The sequence below is a fragment of the Ceratosolen solmsi genome, unplaced genomic scaffold (assembly GCF_000503995.2).
Source record: "Ceratosolen solmsi marchali unplaced genomic scaffold, CerSol_1.0 scaffold28, whole genome shotgun sequence".
NCBI classification, from domain to species: Eukaryota; Metazoa; Arthropoda; class Insecta; order Hymenoptera; family Agaonidae; genus Ceratosolen; species Ceratosolen solmsi.
Genome location: NW_011948429.1, coordinates 3,253,694 through 3,260,689, shown reverse-complemented (window position 1 = coordinate 3,260,689; position 6,996 = coordinate 3,253,694).

The window sequence follows — 6,996 nt, the reverse complement described above, 5'->3', positions numbered from 1 at the left end:
GATATTTGATAGGCAGCGATGGAGACGTTTGGCGCTTAGTCGCCAATGCGAGCACGGCAAGTCTAACGTTTCCTTCGCATTTTATTATTATTCTCTAATCGATTACGTTGCATTATCTCATTTCTTTTTGTTATCATTTTATTTTCGCTTCATTAAATACGCTGTAGCATATAAAGAAAATAATGATTAGCGATTCATGTCCGATGAATGTAATTCCCAAATATATTATATCATTGCCGCTAAGGATAAAAATAAAAAGATTATATACATTGGGTAAGGCGATTAAGAAAATATTTATTTAATTTGTTTGTTCATTATTATTATCATCGTGTAGACATAAATATAATTTTATACATTACACAAAATATTATAATTGCTCAACAGCACCTGCTTATTATCTACTAATTACAAGTCTTGCTCATTAATTAATTAATACAAGTAGCACTTAGAAGGAGTTATTTCCTGTTTGGAAAGAAACTGTTTCAGACATCTCTTCCACTGCAGTTAAAATATTATATTATAGAATTATATGTCTGATAAGTTGAAATTCTAATCGACAGCGCGCAGATTTTAAAGGATCTTTTCTTTTTTTCTAACAACTAAAGATGAAATTCAAAAAAGTCGGCATAATAAATTATTATTAAACGATAAGGCCCATAAAAAAAATGTATAAAAATCTCGTTTAAGAAACGCAAATTTTTCTATATTTTAATCGTGCCAATTATAATTTTAATGAAATAACAACGTTAACTATCACGCTAAAGTTTTTTTTTCTTTCTTTTTTTTTTCTCCTTATGACAATTGTGACACGCTGCTTCTTTTCAATTTTCTTTACAATTTGATAATATCGGACATGATAAAAATAATCTTACACACGCAACTCGATAAAAATTTAATCTTTCATTAAATCCATCGCATTTTGAGACATTTTTACATTTGATGGTGAATTATTTTACTTTATTAGAATGCAACGTGCGTACATAAATTTTCAATAATCTTAATCATGATTTCTCGTCATCTTAATCAGCTCAGTAAATGAATCCTAATTCTGATTAATGTATCCCGGAACTCGAATGAATACGTAGATAAAGCACGAGTGAAATATCAACAATTATTAAATCGTCTTAATGTCTTTACTCTTGGTACATCGTCTCTTGGCACACGTTGTTGATTAATTCGCATTGTCAGAATGATTTGCCACGAAGTAGCTGCAAATTGTGGAAAATCCTACGACTTAAGTGCATAATCCATCGATGGGCTCACGCATTCGGAGGCCAAAATTATCAAATTTTATAAATACAATAATCAATGTTTTCACATGGTCGTCTTATTAAATTTAAGGCATTAAATGTCTAGAAATTATCACCTTCGAGTTCCATTCCATTTTATCACTACGCTTACAACAACTTTCACCGATAGCCAATCATTCGTGATATTGCACAATCGAGTTTATTTTTATTACGCGATACTGCCGTTGGGTATTTTCGGTAGTCGCACCTATTCCCGCGACTCCTCCTTTCATCGCTTTTTTTAAATCCATCGACAAGACTCCTATCTCAATTACCGGTGCCTTTCGATCGATCGATTAAACGACCAATAACCAATCCGGCGTGACTCTGCGATCGCGCCACCTCATGATCTCTCATGATCTCTCATGATCTCTCATGATCTCGAGCTATTCTCGAGCTTTCTCGGAATGGGTGAAGGCCGATAATTGGCGAGGGCCCTCCTTTTATTAGGACCTCGAGCTCGTACGGTGAGACGTACGCTGGGATTTCCATTGGATTCCTCTAGCGGGACGACGTCACGGAGACTCTTTCTCTTCTCTCCTGACCCCCATTCCTCGGGATTTTGAGATGCACCTCGGGCAAGAGTGCAGAGTGGATTATCGCGAAGAGAAACGAGGACGTTTCGGCCACTTCTATTGCAGGCCATTGCGGCACTACTCGGCCATTCGTCATGAGCATTATTATCATCTCCCTCGTTTATTATCATCAAACGTTGTAAATGGCATTGTGATTCGTCGCTCGTGCCGCTGTGCAATAAATCAAGGAGTTAAGATGGTTTTTCTCGCAGCTGCGTCGACACGCGAGAATGGACTTTCTGTTTGCGCTTTGGGAAAGTGCATAGTCCTACTTTTACGTTCTAATTAAATATTGAGCCGATGATGCAGCGTTACTCTACAAATATACGAAATTTCTTGAATTCAAAACAAAAACAAAAGAAAAAAAAATGAAGAAAATGATCTCATTGGTGAAAAAAGATTGTTTTTTAATAAACGTACGATAACGCTACGGCAGGTGATTTCTAATTTTTTTTTTTTTTTTTTTTTTTATTTCAATATGTCCTACTAGAAGCGTGGAGTAAGTACAGCAATGAATAAAAATTGAATTGGCAAAACTGTTAATGCTTATTGACTCTCAAATGTTATCTGGCAAGAAACCGAAAAAGCTGACTCCTCGTAAAGAAAACAAAATCTTTGTTTACTTAACAAATGTAAATTAAACGAGGAACCGAAGCATAGACGTGCTATTTTTCAAAATTATTGCCACTTCGCTGTTTTACCACCAAACTGATTCGCTTATCAAATAGTATTGATATGACATGTAACGATTACTATTTACAGTCTAGAATCTCTTTTAATAATTTCTTGCTCAAAGAGTAAGGATAGTTGAGTCGAAAATATATCTCCATTATATCTACATAAAAAAAATTGTAGTTAATTAAATAATAATGAAATCTACATAATGGTCTTTAACTTAATCTAATTATATTTTATTAATAGAATTATATAATTGAAAGTAGTTTGCGTAATTGGAGCTTTTATGAGTTCCAGCCGCAAGCTTGAAATAATTACAAAAAAATTAATTGCAAATTCTTATAATATATCATTTAAACAATGCCTTGGAATTTATTATCAAAAGCAATAATCTCTGATGCGTAAACAAATAAATATCTTTGAAAGAAATGATGGATTTCACTTGGCTTGTGTAAAACCAAGTCAACGTATGATACATATGAAGTTAATGGAAGAAAAAAATTACGGATAAATATATTGAAAATTGGTGCAATATTATAGATTTTATAATAATAATTGTTATGTATTATCAATATACATTTTACAATTAATCATAGAGCCAAAAATTCTATGTAAATTATTATACTATTTATATATATATATATATATATATATATATATATTAGGCATTAATTTCATAATACTAAACATAAGTAATAATTAAGCTTTCTAAAATTTCACCAATTTTTGTTACAATTTATATACTATACTTTATATTTAATAGATTAAAGTGTAATGTAACTTTATCGTCCAACTTATAATTACATTCCTAAATACAAAATTAATTTTACATAAATATCGCATCTACTCATTATATCACAATTACGTTTCAATAATATTTTCTTAGATTGGTAAAAGTCCGTTAGATAACTTTTATGCATTTTCATCGTATCTCGTAAAATAATAACTTTAATCAATAATTTGAAGTATAAAATACGAAATTGGTAATGTTTTTTTTTTTTTTTTTTTTTTTTTTTTTTTTTATCATCTTTTTTATTGTATCGGATAGTTTTAAAGCCACGGTAAATTATTCTATTAAATTTTTGAAATTTTATATTAAAAACAGACCCAATACGAATAAGACATACATAACATCTGCTGTCGAGCCACTTATTATTTGACGTTCGTTTAAAATTTTTAAATCTTATTTCGATTACCTAGAAAATTAAAACTTACCTTACCTAAAAAATTAGATTTCCGTTTCTCGCTCTTAAAAGCAAGATACTTCTGAACATGGAGTAATAAATTAGTGTGCGCCAACTTGATAAAAATTATGCATTAATATAATTATATGTTGCGTTATTATATACATTTACCTTCGACCAATCTCATTCTCCCTTAAGAATGAAAATACAAGATGTTTATTATAAAAAATTTCATTATGCATATAGAAGAAATAATAGATAATATATATATATATATATATATATATATATATATATATAAATATATTATCTAAAATATCTGTAAATCTTCACTTGGAAAATATTATAAATACTTTACATATTGCATACAACTTTATTACGCACACATATTATGATTTAATTGTAATTAAATAGAAGAGAGAGAAAAAGAGTTTCTGATAAATGTTTTTATTTCGTTAATAGTTTATTGAATTGCTTAATATAAATTTAATTTTAACAGAAAAACATTAAGTAATCCAAGTAAACGTAATCGTTCACGTAGATTAACAAAATTTTGTAATAGAAAGATGAAACGATTGTAATAATTGTTATTAAAAGTAACATAATTATCAAATAATAAAACAGAGCTTTAAAAATCTCGATATTATTGTAATTATAATTTGTAAATAATCGAAACGAATCATTATTAATTTATCATTTTTTATAAGTAAATAAGAAAATGTGGAATACGGCTTTACGTCTTATGTATATTATATATTATTGAATAAGCATTTTTTTTTTCTGGTTACCAAATGAATTTTGTGTAATTAATTTTGTTTTACACTTTACCATTAAGCCTACAATAAGATATATACAAAATAGAATAATTAAATACTTACTCATCTTTGCTCAAAAGTATATACAAAATGAAGAAAGAATAAATAATCTTCGTTCGTTTCAATATTAAAAGAATTGGGGATAGATTTTTGCAAAGTGTTACAAACAAATAAATTGCAACTATAATTTTATATAACATAATTGAAATTATATTATATTTCTGGGAGCTCTTACATATAAGATGTCGATACATGTATTTATGAGACTTTCTCATCGAATTATGATTAAAACTATTAATGATTCTCTTATAAATTTATGATATATAATTTTCTTATTATATAAGAAGTGGAATGTACTTATATACGCAAAATACATATAAGAATTTAAAAATAAAAGTCTTTCGTTCTTTATAAATAGTATCCGAGAACTATTGTACATCCATAGTTAGAAAATAATTCATTTTATTAGTAATATTAAAACTAATGACAATATTCCATTTACAGTTTTTTTTTTCAACTTTCAAAATTATTGTTTACACATGAATTTGAATTTTTTCGTTACTTATATAAATGTAAAGTTGCAACGATTTAATGAATGTTTTCATGGTGAGTGCAAGCAACGAAATCAAAATGTCCATTAATTGTACTATCATTCGAATTTTATTAAACAAATTAAATACAAAAGATTTATACTTTTCACTCTCCGATCTACTATTCTCGCGATGCATACAATCGCTATACATTTACCAAACAAATCAGCTCCTTGCATTTTACAATGAACAATAAATTATCTTTAAAAAAAGGAGAAAAAAAAAAACAAAACAAAAAAAAAACAAAAAAAAAGAAAGAGAGAAATTACAAAGGACTGCGCTTCCAAGTATATTTAATATAAATAAAAAGAGTCAACGCTATATATAGATATATATGTATGTATGTATGTATGTATGTATGTATATATGTATATATGTATATGTGTGTGTGTGTGTGTATATATATATTTATAATTTACGGAAGAATAAATCATCTTGCCGTTGACGAGGACGCATATTTCAAAATTCAACTACATATCCAGAATAAAATAAAGAGAAAGGCTTTGATCTCGAAAGCTTCGTTCTCTTTTCTCTTCTTCGATCTCCGCTCGGTCCACGAGCAACAAACGTGAAAATTACAAAATGAAAGAAAAACGAGAAACAAAAGTTTTTACAATCTTCTACGAATTCATGCTCATTTATCGTTCGCTTATCTATCTCTATTGTTTTAATTAAAAATGAATCATAAATCGAATGAGAATGAACTAGGGGATATATTAGTTAAATTTTCTCTTGATGATTAAAATACATTTTCGGTGAATACTTGCGATGAATTGTGCGTTTGCTTCGTGAAGGAAAGTTTATACAAAGTTGTTGGTCTCGAGGAACAAATGTCTCGGGATATTTGACGTGTAAGTCGGAATTACATGCAGAAAGCTCAAGCCAAAAGTTTATTGCGATAAGAATAAATATGCGCTTGGAACGACGACAAAAATCCAAATAAAAAAACAAAAGGAAAAAAAAAAGAAACAATACCAGACGACACGCAAATTTAAATTAAATAAATGTCTTTGAATTATTTGTGCGATATTTTCATGCCAAGATTAATGACTTTGTGAATATTAAGTAATCATTAGAGTGACTTCAACTGTATTTTCGGACATTCATTAAATTTTAACAGCGGAACAAAGAAGTTTTTGTAATTCAGCACATAGTCTTTTATATTTAGCTCATTTTACATTAACTTCGAGGCTTTAGTTTGTTAACTATTCGATTTTACAAAACATTTTAACATTCTAAAAACATAGCATAAATAAACAAAGACTGCATTATCTCGAAAGTAATTGAAATTACATTGATATTCGAATGTTTTTATAAACATTTTTCATTTTGAAAGAATTTTCATTCGCTGATTTTTTTTTCTTCATCGTCGACTTCGCGGAACGCAGCCAGTCAAACTGTCGTCTCTTAACGTAAGTCTATGCATCCCAAGACCGCTGACTTGAATAATATTTACTTTTTTTTTTATTTCAAAACGCCTTTACGATATGTACAATGAAAGATATAATAAATGAATGTAGCAATACACGTGCCGCGCAAGCACGCTTACACGTGTGTTCGATATAAATAAACGCGCGTCTTACATATGTGTTTGTATGCACTATGCATTTATATAATTGCAAGCCTTCCAGGGGTTTTCACGTCACACCAAAGATTAAAAGAAATTTTTACTATCCACAAATATGCACACATCCGCACGCATAATTATTTTTTATTTAGGCATTGATAAAATATCTCCACAGAAATTTCTCACACTCATAGCAGTCACTCTTCGACACTCGGCGTGCATAAAAAAAATATACATAGATACGCGTTTTCACATGTACGTGAACAAAAAAAAGAGAAAAAAAAATATATATATATATATA